An 18,824-nucleotide genomic window follows, 5' to 3' on the forward strand; every position below is an offset into this window, starting at 1 on the left:
ACCACACCACTGATTGCAGCAGATGCTGCCGCACAGCAACACACACGATGAGCTTCACTCACAGCACAAAAGGGACCACAGGGCTCTGATCACACCCTGCTGGAGCTGGGAGGGGAGGGACTCATTTCACCTAACTCTTGAGGACTGCTCTGTCTGAACGAGGAACTGTGAATTCCCCCTCTGGTCATTACACAGAAGAAGACACTTTTAGGATTTGATTCATTTTCCAGTAGAAGTATAAAATGGGTCAGACAAATTCCCCTCTCAGAGCCCTGCAACTGACCCCCACAAGCAGAACAGGCCCATAAAACCATTCTGTATTTCTCCTAGCTCTTGTCTGAAGAACTTCTTGTGTTGGCTATTTTTCTTTAAAAGGATTTTTTTGTTGTTGTTCTTGTTTAAGCGAGTATTAAAGGAAGTAAGGAGAGATGAAAATTACCAGATTCCTTGCCCGGCTCCAAGTATATTAGTAATTAGTCTTGTATAACAGGAGCAGATGTTGCTTTTTTTCCAAATGACTCTGCCTGTGCTCAGAGTGCAAATACAACAACTTGCAGTGATGGTGACAGGGAGGTGATACCGGTGGGGCTGTGTATGTATGTGCATCAAAGTTAGATACCTGCTTAAATGTTCCCAAATACTGCAGTCCCAACTGGTGGGTGAATTCACTGGAGTAAAAGAGAAGACAATTTAGACTGTTTTTTCCTAAAGAAGTTCCTTAGTCTTCATCCTTCCCTTACTAGCCTAAAAGGATATCATTGTCTCAGAAGACAAGCAAGCCATATTCCAGATGTCCAAAGTATTTGAAAGAGGATGTTTATTAATGACCTGGGGACTGAAGATAAACAGGCTGCCCAGAAATAACCACAGAGACACAATGGTGGAGTTAACCTCTGCATGCCAGAGGCCTGGGTATCCCGGGGAAGGGGCTGATAGGGGTGCACGGGCTGCAGAGCCGGCTCCAGGCGTGGGGCTTGGAGCTTCTCCTTAGACGCTCTTATGGGCAGTAACACAGCTCAGTGCCGCAGAGGAGGAATACAGATCTGCTGGAGAGGTGTCTTCTCCTATTGTCCGCTTACGTGATCAATTATAAGGGGAGAAAATTCTGGCCTCGTCGCTCATGTCAAAAGGAGCAACCAATCCATCTTCCTGTAACAAACACTGCCACGAGGACAAAGGGAGGTTTTACCAGTCCTTCCTTTCGGACACCCATAATTTATAAACCCACAGCAATGTTTCCAAGCCAAACCAGCAGCCACAGTAAAAGAAATCCTTTTTCCTCAGCTTCTCATCCCCCCATCTAGCACATAAAACCTCCCTGCTCAAAATCAATAATGCATTTACTGAGCAGGCTGAGATTCAGCTTCCTCCTTCCGCACACACATATTCCCATAGGGAAAGCCCCAAAGAATCAAATTCCATGTCTGAACCGTATTGCACAGCCTGAAACCCAGTGAGTCTGGGCTCCGTGATAACCACGGAGGAGAGATACTCGTGTCAAGGACACGCTGTTAAATGGCCTTCCTGCCAGCCTAGATTAAGCGGTGTCAGCCCCGGTTGATTACACATATCACAGGTCTGTGCAGGAAAAGCACAGCTCCATCCACCTGCCCTTCAGGGTGGATTTACCTCATCTGTTCGATGGCTCAGCTGGGACCTAGTGTCAGGGGAGGGAGCAGTAAATTGCTTATCCTTAAAAAAATGCCTCTGCCTATAAAAAAATTATGTAAATAAATAAATGTATAAGTAATTTATAAATAAAAATAATAAAACATAATAGTAGTAATAAATAATTGATAAATAAATACATATATGTACATAAACAAAGTTTAAATAAACTCATAACCATAAAGGAGTGGGTTTGAAACACACTGATTGTCAGGTATCATCCCTCACTGGGAGGCTACAGCTAAGTGATTGATGAGGCTTGGGGCAATTAGGTAGAGATAAGGCTCGCAGTTGCCTCCCTCCACTTTGATGTGCCTGGCTGTAGTCAAAGACTGCAGTGCTTTGGGATACATGCAAGGCACTCCGAGGTGCGTGAGTTCAGGACCAGAGGCAAACCCCTCTGAGGAGCTCTGGTTCTATCCAAGCTGTTCCCTGTATCTGCTTGTTCCCAGCCCATTTCTCCAGCCAACCTCAGTCCTATCAGCTCAGCTCCTCATTTGTCCTATTCCCCTACGCTGGCCTCCAGACATCTCCCTTCCCTATCCATTATTCACACTCAGAAATTGATCTTTTGGGTGATCTTTTAGCTGTGTGGGTCAGGGCTTGAGGCATTCCTTACTTGCCCTTGTCTAAGCCACTAAATCTCCTTGTATCAGTTTATAAGCCATAAAATTAAGTCATAATTCCTGTGTCAAACTGTGCATCATCTACTTAGGCTGCAGGACAGGTCCTTAAAGTTGTCAGGCATGTAACTTGAGAAAAGAGTTTCCAAATAACGTGGAGGACTGGGGCCAAAGCCCTTTTCAGACTGGGTGGTTTCTTACTACATATGGGTGTACAAACCTTCGTGAACCTTGGTCTTAGCTGAGACCCACTCTAAGCACTAATAATGGTTGTGCAAACCAGGAATCCCATGGAGATGCAGCAAAACATCCATCCTGCCCACCCACAAGCAGCTCCTGTGGCTTGTTCCCATGCTCTCTTGGTAGCAAATGGTTAACACGACCTTTGTGTTCCAGACATGCTGAGACTAAGATTTAACACTTTTCAGTATTAAAAAAAAAAAGAAAACCAGGTAAAAATAAACTGATGAAAGTGCTTGGCACAAGGCAAGTACAACGGAATGACCTCATATTTGATCTCTTCAAGACTATATGAAAAATACTTCCCTGACTCATCAGCTATTTGTAACATTTACCTGCTGTTTTCAGGCTTCCCAGGCTAACAGGAGTCAGCCGGAATTCGGCAACATTTGCAAAGTTGTTGCTGAAGGCTAACCTAATAACTCCCCATTTTTGCCGGTGCCTTTAACCCACCTAGAAGAAAAAAAAAATCACATTTGGCTGGGGTAAGGGCCTGTTGTTTCAGAAGGGACCAGTTTATCCATACTGCTCGTGCATCACCAGTTGAAGGGCCCCTCGGCAAACATGCCCCATTGTCTGCAGTCTGTGCCGTGTTTACCCGACCTATGGCTGGGGCTCTCCCGAGAGGAAGCGCCGAGCATTATCATCAGTTGACACTGGTTAACTCTTCTGCTTAATGCATCCCCACAAGAGAGATTGCAAACACACACGTATCAGCTGGTATTAAGCAGGAAAATAACTCAGGCCTCCATCGCAAACCATGGCCAGCTGAATTTATGCTTTACTGGAATTGCTACCTTGAGGTCAAAAGTTGAAAAAAAAAAAGGGCTTCTTAGTATTGTATTTATAATGTTCTTATTGGCAATAAGCTGAGCTGGCAGGATCATTGAACTAATCCTTGTATTCACTGAGTGGAAACTCCAAAATGTTGACAAAGTACTGCTATTTAATCTCAAGGAATGCCTTTTGTTCTAAACCAGAGGCGTCTAAGACATTACAAATTATACCACAAGGCTTCCAGTTTATCACAGTATCCTGATATTTGGAAGAGAGAAGATCCAAAATGGAACTGTTTGAGAATTTTTCAACTCTTGCTTTTTAACTGTTGCATATCAGCTTTTTAAAATAGACGTTTTTAGTAGAAGTATATTGGTTTTGGTCAAATAAAGATTTGTAGTTCTACGGTAGGCTTGGTACTCAGTCACTCCTGAATGAATACACTGTTCACTGAGAAACTTAGAGATTGGGTTCAGGTCTCTGTCTCCCTTATTCAGAGCAAAGATCACTCTGGAAATGCCACAGCTAAGGCAACTGTTTCATTAACTACTAGTTCAGGCTATTTTGATGTGACTTTCTCTTTCTGAAATCTCAAAAAAATCATCAAACTGGAAATGATCCTCTTCTCCATACACCTGCCCTCCATTTGGACACCAGACAAGCCAATGGATTCCCCATTCCATCCACGACGTCACTCAAGAGCAAGTTCCCACTGACCAGGAAGGTGGCTTGGCAGGCTATTCCCACAGGTCTGTCTTCTCCAGGCTGTCTGGGTAGTGCTGAAAAGGATGGCTGAAGAGGAAGGCCTAATTACTGGATCAGCAGAGGAGCAATCTGGAGTAAAGACCACCTGTCTGTAGGGAAACAATTTGCTTGGTTCATCAGCCCCCGACTTCAGGCCACCAAGCTACCAGCCAAGTGATAGTTAACATTTCCTTGGGTCAGAACTTGGGTGAGGTAGCACTGCATGAGTGAGGTGCAGCAACCGCCATCTTTTCCAGCTTCACAAGTGATGTCCTTCTGATGGGATACATCATCCTAACAATACTATAGAAGATGGTGTCCTTGTTTGAGGGGATCCTGAGCAAGAGCTGAGGTGCCAGGAGGTAGCAGTTGTAGGACAAAGCTCCCTGTGCCATTTCCCAAGGAAGCCCTCAAGCACCTGGCCAGAGAGCACAAGCCCAGGTGTAAGCCAAAAGCTCCAGCTACATGTCTACCCAGTCCCTGGCTTTTCTGAAACCAGCCGGAGCAATTCAGATTTGGGGATTTTAGGTTCCTTATGGGCTTCTATTTTCTTTCTCGTACTCAGTGTTGTGTGACACCAAGTATCATTGTTGTGAGGAGCCTGTAAAACTGCCACTGGGGACCTGGTTGTCCTTGGAAACAGACTGCAATCTCAACATGTTTCCGAATGAACAAGAAATATTTGGAGATGAAACTGAAGAATTTGTGTGACAGAAAGAAAAGCCACTAACCCTTTTCTTTAAAGCTGCCAGGGAAGGTTCAGTTTCATGAGGATGTTAAGGAAAAATCTTTTTTTGATGAAACAAAAAAAACTCCGGCAAGAACATTTGCAACCTCCCCAACAGAATATGAGCCACTCTGTAATTAAGTCCTTTCTGGATGTGCAAAGTGAGAGGGCCCTTGGCATGCCAGTAGCGATGCATTTTGTTTGGCAACATGCCACTTTAAGTGTATCTCAGCTCGTAAGTGATTATTTTCCCTACGGGCAGCTTCGAACCTTGGTATAGCAACCTCCAGCAAACAGAAACGGAGGCATCTTTCCTCTGAGCAGATTAGCAGCAGTTAGTTAGGAAGGAAACACAATGAATCGGTTCGACAAATTTCTTTCAGTCCATGGCTGGTTTCTGAAAGCTAAACAGTCCTTTAAAAGGGAAGCCCAGCAAAGCTGTCTGTGTTTATACTCCACATTTAAAGATACTAACATACTGCCAGGCTTGTAGCTGCATATCAGGTGAAGGTCAGTGAAAACTCAAACTCCTTCTGACAGGTTATTTTGTGCTTAAATAAATTCAGATAAATTTTACAATGAGTTTATCTGTAGCTTTCAAAAGACTGACACGCACCATATCAAGGCTGCAGTCTGCCAGCAGCCAGCTGGTATAAACAGTGGTCAGCATGGCCCAGGACACAGCTATCTGTGCAGGTACAAGTATCTGAAATTAACGTCTTTCTCAAAGAGAGGAAGGATCTCTTAAGGAAAAATGCTGGAATATTGATGATATTATTTACACTTGTAACATAGGACCTGCTAGTGCTTCCAGGTTACATCCAAAAGAGCCCAAATATGACCTTATTTTCTCAAATTTTCTTCTGTCAGCATCTGGCAGTGCCTGTAGAGGAGGTGGTGCTCTGCTCAGCACTTGGTGGTGGTCAGACCCATTCAGCCTCACCACCCCATGCCTGCTCCTGCTGAGCATTGAGGCACTCTGCCTCTTCAGAGACCATACACAGAGTTCCAGCTGCACAGATCAGTGGTTTTCATGCCTTTCATTTAAAAAATGGAAGGACTTGATGGATCAGACCTGCTCCCTGATACTGGTACACCCTTTTAATAGCACCAAGTAGGCAAGTGCTCAGTTTAGAGGTGTTTACGTTTTGGCCAGCAACGACCTAGATACCCTTTTCCCCCAAACATGCACTCATGCAAGCAGCACATCAGGTTTACAAGGAATTTGTTAAATCATGGTTCTGCACTACAAGTTTTATTCACTGAGATGGCTACTCTGCTGTAGAAGACTATAACATTAATTATTCATCCTTTCCCCCCTCCTCCCTGCTTTTTCCTTTCAACCTGTTTCTTCCTTCATTTTCCATCTCCTCACTTCCTTCAAGATCAGCAGAACATCAGAACCGTTACCTTTTATTTTTTAGGGAAGCAACGATAAAGCAGTAGGAGTAAACTGGAGAAAAATCTCACAGGGATTGCACAACCTTTGTCGCAGTGGAAGGCAGCGAATTGTGCCAGTGATGTTCAGCTTGCTCATTTTTAATTTCTCATCTGTTTATCAGAATTCATTTATACTGTTATTAATCAGGAATAATCTGTTGCTCTACAGTTACAGGGCAGGATGACTATGTCTCCTGGGAACCAAAGGCTGCCTCTGCCTGCACTGCAGGCTAGTCCTTGGTAAAAAACTCCTAGGAAGCTGCGCTGGAAGAGAAGCTGCACCAAGTTTGCACTTTGGTTGGGAAACAAATCTCCCCATGCAGAGAGGGAGACCTGGTGGGTCTCCACATCTTGCTGGGCATTGCTTCCCCTGGGGGAGCATATCCCACTGACCCAAACCCCATCACCAGCAAAGCAACTGTAGTTCCTCAAACCCACCTGCTTTTCTAGCCACTGTGAAGGTTAGTTACAAGGAAGGTTGTCTCTCTTTTGAAGACGATGTCTTGGTGTGGGTGGGTTTAGCAAGGATCTTCTCCGTCCCAGGTAGCTCCCATTGAGATAAATTGTGCTAAGGCTGTGCTCTGCATGTGCTACTCCGTACCATGAAATGAGCTGGGGAAAGGAGTGCCCAATCTGCTGGGAAAGGTGTGACAAAAATATGTCCTTTTCCTCCAACAGGCTCAGAAAAAGTCCTGAAGGTAGTTGTGGGACTGAAGAGGCAAAGGAAGAACAAGCTACTCAAGTCAGGCGGTCCTGACCTTGCATGTGCACAGGCAAGACGGCTCAGAGACAATCAGCCTTGCAGAGAGGAATAAAGCCATCTGTTTCAATGCCTGCCTTGAGCACTTAAATTTGATATCCATGTCCAGTCACAGTTTCCACTGGGACAAAGAAACTGTCCCAGAATGGTTCTAACAATTACACCATTTTTCACACGTGGATATTTTGAGCCAGTGGAGACAGAAAGCTCAGAGAGAGCATCCCTCTGGAGGTGAAGTGTAAGACTGGTTAACCCAAACACCTATCACAAGGCTTTTTTAATGACATGGCACGGTCCCTTTTAAGTCAAACACATTTCAGTTCATAGCCCTAATAACAAATTGCATTTATGTTTAAAACCATACCACTCAATGTAATTACTCCATCATCCCTTGTGGCTAACTCCTCACCCCACCTTTTTATGAGCCATCCATAAATACAAAATGATTTATCCAAGTGCCACCATGTTGTATACTTGGTCACGTGGAACTGGTGACGAGGGACACACATAAAGTTTAATTATGCCATTGATTCCTGATAAAATATTAACTTGAAGCTGTCTATGGAGTACTCCAGTCACTTGAAATCAAATGAAAGTATAATATGTCCTGTACTTTAAAGATGTGCAGCATGTACTTTTCAGGTGGTAATCTACTGGGAAAATCTTTCATTGCCTGCTATAAAGATAACCTCTTGTATTGGGATTCAATGTGAAGAGTTATAAAAATCAGAGCCAGAAAGGATCTACTAATTCACCTCCTGTTTCTCTGCCAACATAAGTTTGTTCCAAAAAATGTATTATTGAGTGTTATTGGTATAGCTAAGCTTTCAAAAGGGCTGGCTAATGGGGATTCCATAAGTCTTTTTGGACGACATCCCCCAGGCTAATAGACCTTGGCTTTGGAAAAAGCAATTCTGACATTTAATCTGCAGCTTCTTTTTTTTCAGTTTCACCTCACTGCTTTCAGCTATACCTGCTTCAATCAGCTTGAATTTTGGCTCCCCAACCCTAGTGTTACTACAATCTCCAACACAGAGCCTTTCTACCATTGTCTGACTAGCCCAGACACTTGGATCAGTTTTTGAAAGCCGTCTCAGGGATTCAGCCACAGCTGTAGTGGAGAAATACAGGAACGGACCTGAAGATTCATCCATATAGGTCTCATTTATTTTCGCAGGAATCATGCAGTTTCCACACTGAATTAGCTTTGTAAACCTCAGCTCTTTGGTTTTTCCTGTCATTCTACAGAGTGGACATCCCTCCCAGCCTCCAGCATGATTTTCTTGATGCTTTCTGAGTCCCCTCCAATGTTTAAATATTTCCTTAACATCACTGTCAATTCAATGACTAGGCCAGCTTCCAAATTACTTAATTTTGATTCTTAATGTATTGTGTAGTGTGCATGGGAACTTGTACGCACAGACATATATGTGTACCTGCACAAATCCATACCTGTGCCAGCATGAACCCATGGGGTTTGTCTTACCTGTGTCTACAGTCATGTTAAATTTCTTTGGACTGCCATTTTATGAGGGGAATCTCTTCAATTACAGAAAATGTCTGGGTTTTTTTTCTCTGCAGAGTATAGTAGACGTTCAACAGACTATGCTGAAGCATCAGGATGTGTAAGCCAACAGCACTGAGATGGTGATGGCCTTTCTGCCCATTTTGCTTATGACAAACCCCTGCAGAGCCAGAGTAGCTACTGGTCCTGGAAGCAGACCAGCGTTGCTTCTTGTGTAGTTTCTCTCCTTTAATGCCAGCCTCTCCTCATCTGTAGGCCAGTTTGGAAGAGTCATGGTTATCCTAATAGTGAAAGAAACAGGTTACTTCAAGGAGACAACAGAGGTGATGAGCAGCACCCACATGCTGACTCAGGTCCCACCTGGTCCAGGGGGATGAGTTTGTCCTTCAGTACAGATGACTCAGTTACTTTGGAAAGCAGCAGAACAGCCACAAAGTGCTAACAAATCTCTAACAAATAGGGGGGTTTATGGCTCATAAGTTCACCTCCCTGCATCAAAACGGCAATACTTTAAGTTGCAGACCAGTATTCCTCTACCAACTATAACAGGAGTTACTAGCTTCAAGGTCATGAATCAGGTGGAATGAAGTAACCTCCAGAGGTGGTTCAAAGCAGCCTGAACTCAGAGTTGAGCTTGTTCATCAGAATGCAGAATTAATCTATCAGGTAATCATAAGCTGTCATTTCTGATTCCTCTCTCATAAGACCATCTGATTTTGGTCACATCTGTTGACTGAGGAACTTACCACATCCCAGGCAGGTGGACAGTCAGCCAGTTGTGGCTCAGAGATGATAATTAGCTCTCCTTTTTGATGCAGTAACACGATAAGCAGAGGTAACCACTACTGCAAGCAACAAGACAAAAAATGGGAATTGGGTGCTCCTGAAGATGCATTGGGTGTGAAGTGTATATGAAACCCAGTTATATTAATCTGGCAATAGACTGTAACAGCACGTCCCTGCTGTTGGGAGATTTCAATATTGCAATAAAACATCACAGACATAATTTTGATCTGTTTAGCCTCATATTCTTGAGTTTCACCTCAAGGCCTTGATATCAGATCTGCAGCAATTTCCAGCAGCCAGGGAACATGCACTGCAAACCTGATCTGTACGAGTAAGTCCTCGGCAGCTCCTGCTTTAATGACTTACTCATGAAAATAAATTGGCAGATGACAGGCCCCCACCTCAGGAACAGAAAGGTTGCTGCTTTAATTAAACTTCTTAATTGGCATGGCCATTCCCTCCCACCCAGAGCAGACACTGAATAAACATAGGATGTCACTGCATCCTTCTTATGAACAGACACGGAGCCATTTCAGAAAATCGATGACAATGATTAAGAGAGCTCTCATGCCTTGCTCTCACCTACATTTTACTTTCCACACCAAGTGTATTGACTAAATGTCTCCTCCCAGAAGGTTATGTATACAGGCTTTCTGCAGACAGCACAAGCAATGTTTCTTGTTAGAAGCAGGCAACACTGCTCAAATTCCTAGCAAGCATCTTCCTTTACTGTTTGCAGTACACCCTGTTGGGTCTGGGTGCTGTACGAGCTTGGCAAGGCATATGCTATCCTCAGAGATCTTCTGGTTTCCGAGACAGACAAAAAAATGGCTGGGGAAGAAGAAGTGACGTGAATTTTTCCTGCCTGGGGAGCCAGGCAGTAATACGGCTCCTGGTTGAGAATGGAAAACCTGTAGTAGGGTCTCCCTTTGCTATCCTGTCAGCAGAAAAATTCTTCTTCTGAGAGGTCAGGCCAGCCACTGTACCATCCCACATCTCAGCAGATTTGGTGTTTGGGAGGCCGCCGTTGTGGTATCTGAAGGGCAGCCAGAAGAAACAGACCAAAGAACGCCCCACCCAAAATGTGTAAAACTCTTAAGAATTGATGAAGGCCTGTTGGCCCAGCCTTCCCCGTCTACTCCAGCTGCTCCACACAGTCCCAGTGATGCTCAGATCTGGGCTTGCGTCACAGCATGATACAAAGCAGATGGAGCTCAGTGGTGAGTCTGGCTCCCCATACTCAACTGCTAAAGAGCAATCTTCTTGAAGAGATTTTTTTTTTTTTTGCTTTAAATCACTAGTTGACCCAGATTAGGAGCTTTTACTGCTGGCAACAGTGCTTTGTGCATTACTGCATTATTAGTCAAGGATATATTTTTTTTGTATCTTAAAAAAGATTTATCTATTTATCAGAATTTTATAGATCATTTTTCCCATAAAGGCCCAGGGAGAGGTGTCACAAGAATTACTAATGAAATATGCTCCGGCTGAATATTTCTATGTCTTGTTTTCTTAAATGGATTTGAATTTATACCAAGTTAAAGTTAACCAAACCTTCACCACCTCTCCTCATTGCTCCAGTGAGCACAGGTCACTGTAGTTGAATGTACTTACCTGCAAGGCTCAGAAACCCCCTCAGCTTATGACAACTTCACAGGTTGCTGCGTGCCACCTGAGCCACGGTGACTGTGCTGCTGCAGTCCAGGTGTGCCCCTCCTGGCCATCCCTGGAGAGAAATAATGTGCTGATTTTAAACCTCAGTAAAAGAGGTTTACTCTGTGTTGCACATAGATCACAGAATTACAGAATCACAGAATTGTAGGAGTTGGAAGGGACATTTGGAGATCATCTAGTCCAACCCTGATGGGTTGCATGAGCCCCACCGGCACCAGCTGATGATGGTAATTTATTGAGCTTCTGTAATTCAGCTGTGGTTCCAAGTCCTGAGGGTGTGGATGTGGTATATGTATATATACATACGTATACATGCATGTGTGTATGTGATGTTATGTATATATCACAGAGTCACAGAAAGGCTGAGGTTGGAAGGGCTCTTTGGAGATCATCTAGTCCAAACCCCTGCTCAAAGCAGGGTCAGCCTACAGCAGGTCACTCAGGGCCATCTCTAGTCAGGTTTTGAATGTCTCTGAAGATGGAGGCTCCTCCATAACTTCTCTGGGCAACCAACTGCAGTGGCAGAGCAGCACTTGCTTTAATGGAAGCTATACGGCCACTGCAATCCTCTACTCCCACATGGATGGCCAAGGCAATGCCTCTGCCGCTCTGCTGTCCTCCAGTGAAGGGGGCAATTCCTTCTGTGGCATAGATACACTGCTGAGGAAATGTACTCAATGTTTATGCAAGCTCTCATCCCCAGAGCTACTGAAGTATTTGTGAGCCTTTACGCTTTTGAAATCAATCATGCTTAAAAGAGTTTTGTAGAAGTGGAGCCTGTTTGTAAGGTGTCCATCACTACAGCCTGAACCTCCCATGATTTTAAGCACATTTTTCCTCACAGTGGCCCAGGATATAGGAAAAAAAAGAATTTAAATTATTTGTCCCTGTCTGAGGTAGACACAGCAGGGACAGCAACTTTCTTCACCTGAATCTCAGACCTGAATAATTGGTTCACTTTCCCTCTCTATTCCAGTATCACCTGTAAAAAATTGGCAGCTTTAAAGAAAAGGAAGTTGTTACATGCACCTGGCTTCACATTGCAAATATTAGAAATAGATTCAAGCCCTTGGATCCAAATAACCAAACTTTGTATGCAAACTTTGCATGCAAACTTTGCAGCTGATGCTGAAAAAGCAAGAGGGATTTGTAAATTGTGTCTCAGGAGACATCTCAGAGCTACTGACACTCCTACTGGAGGATTTGAATGGTGCTGCTGATTTTGCCTTTTAGGTTATTAGGTCATGACTAAATAACAGATAAAAACTAAACTATGCAATGTTATGACTGTTCAATACAGGGGCTGAATGACTTGGCTAAAAGGCAAGTGTCCAAAGAAGCAATGAAACAGAGCAGCTGCTTTATGCTACCTTTACTCCTTCTCTGCAACAGTTGGGGCTTCTCAACAGCTCCCCAAATCCCTAACAGACATCTCCCACTGGCAGAGCACAGGAGGTACTGCAGGGCAAAATAACTTGGTTTTGCTGCCTTTTGACATGCAAAGACCCTTTTCTGACTTCTCTCACATGGGTATGTATTTCCTGTCCAGCTGCAGGCTTAGAATCATAGAACCTTTTTGTTGGAAGAGACCTTTATCATCAAATCCAACTGTTACACTAGCACTGCCAAAACCACCACTAAACCATGTCCCTCAGCACTACATCTACACGTTTTTTAAATACCTCCAGGGATGGCAACTCAACCACTTCCCCGGGCAGCCTGTTCAAGTGCTTAATAACCCATTCAGTGAAGAATTTTTTCCTAATATACAATCTAAACCTCCCCTGTTGCAACTTGAGGCCATTTCCTCTTGTTCTATCATTTGTTACTTAGGAGAAGAGACCAACCCTGACCTCACTACAACCTCCTTTCAGGTAGTTGTAGAGAGCGATTTTGTCCCCTCTCAGCCTCCTTTTCTCCAGGCTGAACAACCCCAGCTCCCTTAGACACTCCTCCTAAGACTTGTTCTCCAGACCAGCTTCTCACCAGTTTCGTTGCCCTTCTCTGGACACACTCCAGCGCCTCAATGTCTTTCTTATAGTGAGGGGACCAAAACTGAACACAGTTTTCAAGGTGAGGCCTCACCAGTCACTGCTCCATTCCTGCTGGCCACAATATTCCTGATACAGGCCAGGATGCTGTTGGCTTTCTTGGCCACCTGGGCACACTGCTGGCTCATATTCAGCTAGTTGTTGACCAACACCCCAGATCCTTTTCCAGCAGGCAGCTTTTCAGCCACTCTTCCCCGAATCTGTAACATTGCACAGCTTTGTGTGCTGTATGTGTATTTTATATCATGGAAACACTGAGGGCAGGAGCTACACCTCTGGGCTACATTAGAGAGAGGACATGCCCATGGATGTGTCCATAGAGGCTGGATGAGGTAGAGTCCGATTGTGCTGGACACTGTATAAACACAGTCCTGCTGCTCACACACAGTTTGGGGGACAGCTGAGCTCTGCTGGTTAGGGATTTGGGCTGCTCTACAACAGAGATTTCTATATAGCAAATGTAGGGCTCCTACAACAGATTTCCTTTTCTTAATTAGTTTTTGCACAATTGCTTACAAGTAGCCCAAACACCTTCCAGGACCTGTAGACCACAGATTGAAAAGCACTGGTTTAATAAACAAAGCACTACTAATAGCTGAGACAAGCAAGCATGAAAAAAGCATAAAGAAGTAAATTGGATGTTCAGAGTTATTAGCCAGAGCAATTATCACAATTTCTTGCCTTCTAAACCGTCTTCAGATTGCAGTTTATTACACCCCCTTTTTTTTTTCTTAATTTATATTTCTTTTTTTTTTTTTTTTTCATGTGCTTTCATGTCTAATAATGTGTGTGAGGCTGAGCCTTTCAGGAAGCAATATGCTCGAGCAGCAACCCAGGGGCAAGCACAGCATTCGGCACTTGTGCCTATCATAATGCTGGCCTCCATTAGCAGCCCTGCCTCCCCTAACGCACACAAGGGCTGCGGTCACTGAAAAAGCTTGATGGACGGCAGGAACAATTAGGCTCCGTCTCACTTCTTGTGACCATTATTGGCAGGCTTTCCTCCTATGAATTATTTAGGAAGGGAAGAAGCTGGGCTGGGGGCCCTCGTGGGTCAGTCTCAGCTGTCACAAGCCACCGTCACACGTATTCCCAAACCTGAACCAAGTTTCATTTCTGCCTCCAGTGCTCCTCCTGCAAGGTTGCAGCCGAGGCACTCTCCTCCAGTGATTAGAAAATTACTTTTAATTTCCAGCCTAAAGTTATTTGTGGCTGGCTGATACACATTTGTACTGGTGCCAACAGCTGCCTTTAGCTTCCATGTTTTTTTTCTTTCTCTGGTGGTTACCTCCTTGATGTATTAATAGACAGCACAAGTGAATTGCTTCTCAGCTTTTGTTTTGCCAGACTAAACTGTCCAAATTCATTCAGTTCCCTCTCACTGGACATGTTTGCTGCTCCCTCCAACATTCCAACATGCCAGCTTGCTCCAGTTGGAATGACTCTGGGCTTGGGGAGGCCATGATTACACATGGGTTTTGTTTTTTTTTCCGGAAAAGGTTGTAAAGGAGCAAAAATATGCCTTTGCAGTCTGTCTGCTGATGGGGGCTGTGACCGTGCAAGCGCGTTGTGCGGGCGCTCGCAGCCGTTTTGCGGTTGATGGGCGCGCTCCACTTTACAGCGAAACGATGCCATTTCTTGGGCCGCATCTACGGCAGGCCAGCAGAGCGAGCCAGGGCCTGACGGCGTGGCATGGCTCGCATCCACGCAGCTCGGCTCTCTCATAATCCCTAAACCGGAGTGACCTCATCCAAGCAGCCTCTTGGAAGCAGTCCCCGGCCGGCGCTAATCCCCAAACCGTGCCTGGGCATCGTCTCGCAGGGAGCCGGGCGGCCCCCGTCGCACACTGCCAGGAAGCACATAAACATTTATCCTCGCCAGTGGTCACGGGGCAGTTCATAAACCTGCCCCAGCTCGGTTTAATTAATTAGTGTAGAGTGAGCCTCAGTGCATGACAGGCACTTTGAACCCTTCGCTCCAGGTCCACTGTTCCAGGTCCCAAACGTAGCGTGTTTTTCCTTTATGTTATTCCCAATTCACTGATGCCTCCCAACTGTGTATTGTCTGCAAATATCATTAGTCCCTGCATACTTTTTGTTCCTTAAGAAAACTAACTAAAACTGGCTCCAAGGAATTTTGCCCATTATGTCCCCCTCTCCTATCATTTTCCTTTCAGAAGAACCTGTTGTGTTTGTTCTTGGCGGTTTCCTGACAGACCTTCAGCTCGAATACCAGTCCCCGCTTCTTCCAACGCAAACAATAATTTCCCATGTGGCTCTTTTATCAAAAATGTTGCTGAAGTCCAGACAGATTAGATCTAAAGCATTTCCCATGTCTAAAAAAGCCCATGGAGTACTTTGTTTGCTCATTTATTTTTTTCATTTCTTATCACCAAAAGCTATCAAGTTAGCCTGACTCAAGTGACCTTGGTAAAGCCCTGTTTTATTTTTATCATATTTTTTCCTTTGCTTCCATGTCTTCAGTCCTTCCTTCAAAATTAGTTTACATGTGATCCAAAATTTGCGCTGAACGTATCCAGCCCTTTTTCTCTGGATTCATGTGAATTCAGGCCCCAAGCAGTCTGTGCTACCTGCACACCCCAGGCCCAGGAGGTCTGAAATTCTCCCTGCTGCTTGAGCACCCCCAAGAAATAGGGTGGTTTTAGGAAGTCTGTGGTGGGCAGAAACAAAACTCAGAGCTGGAGCTAGATGAGGCCGCTTGATCCCGAGGCTGCTCGTTACCTCTCTGGAACCTCTCACTTTTTAATTGAAGCAAATGAGCTGTGTAACATCCCCTCGTTCAGTGCGCTCAGGAATAAAGTAACAGCTGCGCGTGGCATTGCAGTGCTCGTGCGAAAAGCACAAGACACAAACGTTCACCACTCACAGCGATTTTACCCTGCCCGTGTCGGTCTGCGGCACAGCTCCGCAGCGTGGGAACGCTCAGCCTCACTTTTACCGAGCTAAAGGTCCAGCTAAGGCAGGAAAAAAAAATCACTTGTGGGCTAATCCCCTTTGTCTTTAGCATTCAGGCAAATGCCTCCCTGTTTTTCCCTGGGGGTTTTGCAGTCCCTCCTGAGTCCTCGGCCGCTGTGCCTGCCCTGCCGTCCTGCGCTGGCCACGCTTCGCTGCCTGTGCAGCGGCGGCTGCAGAGACACACGCATCCCCCATCCCAGGCACTGGTGGGTCTGCAAAGATTGATGTGTGAGGACACGCAGGGCCAGCACTGACACTGCTTAGCAGAAGGCAGAAGCGACAGTGCCTGCTCATTCCATGTGAGTTTTGTGGCAGCCTTGTCTGGAATTACCCTGTTTGGTGAGGACCTGTGGTCCCCTTTCGGGGGATTTGTTTGTGGCCCCTGGAGGACGTGTCAAGTGCTGCAAGGGCTCCTGCTTGATTTATCTCAAGTCCTTTTTACTTCAGGTTTCACCTCCTTTGCTGGCAAGCCTGTCCCTCAACCATCACCATTCCACGGCCTTCTTTGTATATATATGTGTATAAAAAAAAATATGCACATATGCATACGTACATATATATTTACATAAAATCAAGTTATTTCGAGCAATCCTCTGTCTCCTTTTCCATCCAGCCCAAGGCACACACAGCACCAATGCAAAAGTCCCGGCAGCTGCAGACAAGCTCCTTCCCCACAGTGTCCGTCAGGCTCCGCTCCAAAAATCTGCTGGTCTTAATCTGGGACAAAGGAGCTCTTTCCCTATTTAGCCGGAGGGTAGCTATGGCAACATGGCACAAAGACATCTCAATAGCTGGCTAAGGCCAGACCAGCCCCCTATCTAGCAGACAGACTGGTACTTAAACTCTGCTTGGTTTTGACAAAGGCGATGTTTATTACCTAGGACTGGGCCCCTGGCTCAAAATGTCCAGTGGCTGGAAGCGAAAGCAAGTGCTGCAGCCCCCCCTGGACAAATAGGACATTTCAGGGGATGCCCATGAATAGATCTTGTAGTGGGTAATGAAAGAAGCGGTGGGGAGGGAGGGGAGGAAATGAATGAGCGGAGACTGCAGCAGCTCAAGGGGAGCTCCTTGCAGGAGACAGCGAAAGGGCGCGCTGAGTTATGGTGTGTCTGTCTGGGAAAGTTGCACTGATACAGCTTTCCTCTTTGTCTCGAATGAGCTGCCTTGTGGCCACACACGAATTGTCTCGCATCCTCTCAGCCTGCCTTTAAATGGAAATGCTGCCTTTTTTTTGTGCAAGGTCTGTTTTCCTGCTTTGTGCCCTAAAGACAAAGGTGCAGCCACAGCAACACTCTCTGCCTGGAACCTACCAGCCTGCACATGTGGCCGTTGCTGGCCTTGGAGCTTATTGGAGGCACATTTGGGAATGTTGTTTGGAAAAAATGGTTTATAAATGGCTGGCACCTAGCACTGCACCAGGGAGGTCTGCTGGGGAGCACCAGCACTGCACTTCTGTGTCCTGACACAAAGCCCCCCATGACATTTTCTCTGCTCTCGTATTTCTAGCTTCCTACAGCATTTTGGAGAGATGAATCCAACAAAATTAGACCTTGTTTTGAAATCTGGGCAGTGGTAGCACTGAGTTCACCTGAGCCCTCCCTTCTTTTGCCATAGCTCTGGCTGAAGCAATCCCAACACACACCAGTCATGAGGACCAAAAGCAAAGGGTGGTGGAGATGCCTGCCTTCCCGGCCATGTGCGTCGGATGCAGAGGCCTAACCCAGCAAGCATCTCTTTCTTTCTCTTCCATGTCACTGACAGCATTCCTCCCTCCAAAATCCTGCTGCACCCTGGACTACAAAGCTGCCTGGGCTTATCTGTGTGGGCTTGGCCATGTGGGGTGGGGGCATGGCTGTGGCACCTCATGGCCCTGGCCTCATCCAGCATGTGCCCTGAGCAATCCTGAGCATCCCTCAGGGAATGCCTTCCTGCTCCATCCTGCCCTGAAGCGTTTCACAATAGTGGCAGAGCCGGGATGTGCTGCCTCTTGACCAGCCCCACCGTCTTACTAAGCTCATTGCAGGCAGCCACCAGTGCTGGCCGATGGTGTTAGTGGTTGTGGTATCACCACCGATATATGCAGGCACTTTCCTAGCCAATTAGTTTCCTTAAAAGCACCGTGGAGGCCGCAGAGCCACCAGCCGCGGTGCGCAGGGCCATCTGTCTGGTGTTACCGGCCTCGTCACCTCCTGGTGACAAGTACCTCGAGAGTGGCAAGCCAGCTGGTGCACGGCGGTCACCATGCGGACAGCGGGGATGTCCTCGGGCACTCTGCATGCTCAGTGCCTCCACCTGCTCCCCCCAATCACACATGTTAATTGTAAGCTCTGTGGGGTGGGAACTGGTGATGCTGCTGGGTTATAGAATCATAATATTGTCCAGGTTGGAATGGACCTTTCAGATCATTGAGTCAACCATCAACCTAACACTGCCCAAACCACCGCTAAACCATGTCCCTAAGCACGTTTTCATGTCTTTTAAATACCTCCAGGGATGGTATACTTTCCACCGCTTCCCTGAGCAGCCTTTTCCAATGTTCAATAACACCTTCTGCGAAGAAATTTTTCCTAATATCCAATCTAACCCCCCCCAGTGCGACTTGAGGCCACTTCCTCTTTTCCTATCACTTGTTACTTGGGAGAAGAGGCCAGCCTCCACCTATCTACAGCCTTCTCAGGTAGTTGTAGAGAGCAATAAGGTTGCCCCTCAGCCTCCTCCAGCCTCTCCTCATAAGACTTGTGCTCCAGCGGGCCCCTCACCAGCTTTGTTGCCTTTCTCTGGACATACTCCAGCACCTCAATGTCTTTTTTGCAGTGAGGGGCCCAAAACTGAAC

This window comes from Numenius arquata, chromosome 9 (genome assembly GCF_964106895.1).
Source record: "Numenius arquata chromosome 9, bNumArq3.hap1.1, whole genome shotgun sequence".
In the NCBI taxonomy this organism is placed as follows: Eukaryota; Metazoa; Chordata; class Aves; order Charadriiformes; family Scolopacidae; genus Numenius; species Numenius arquata.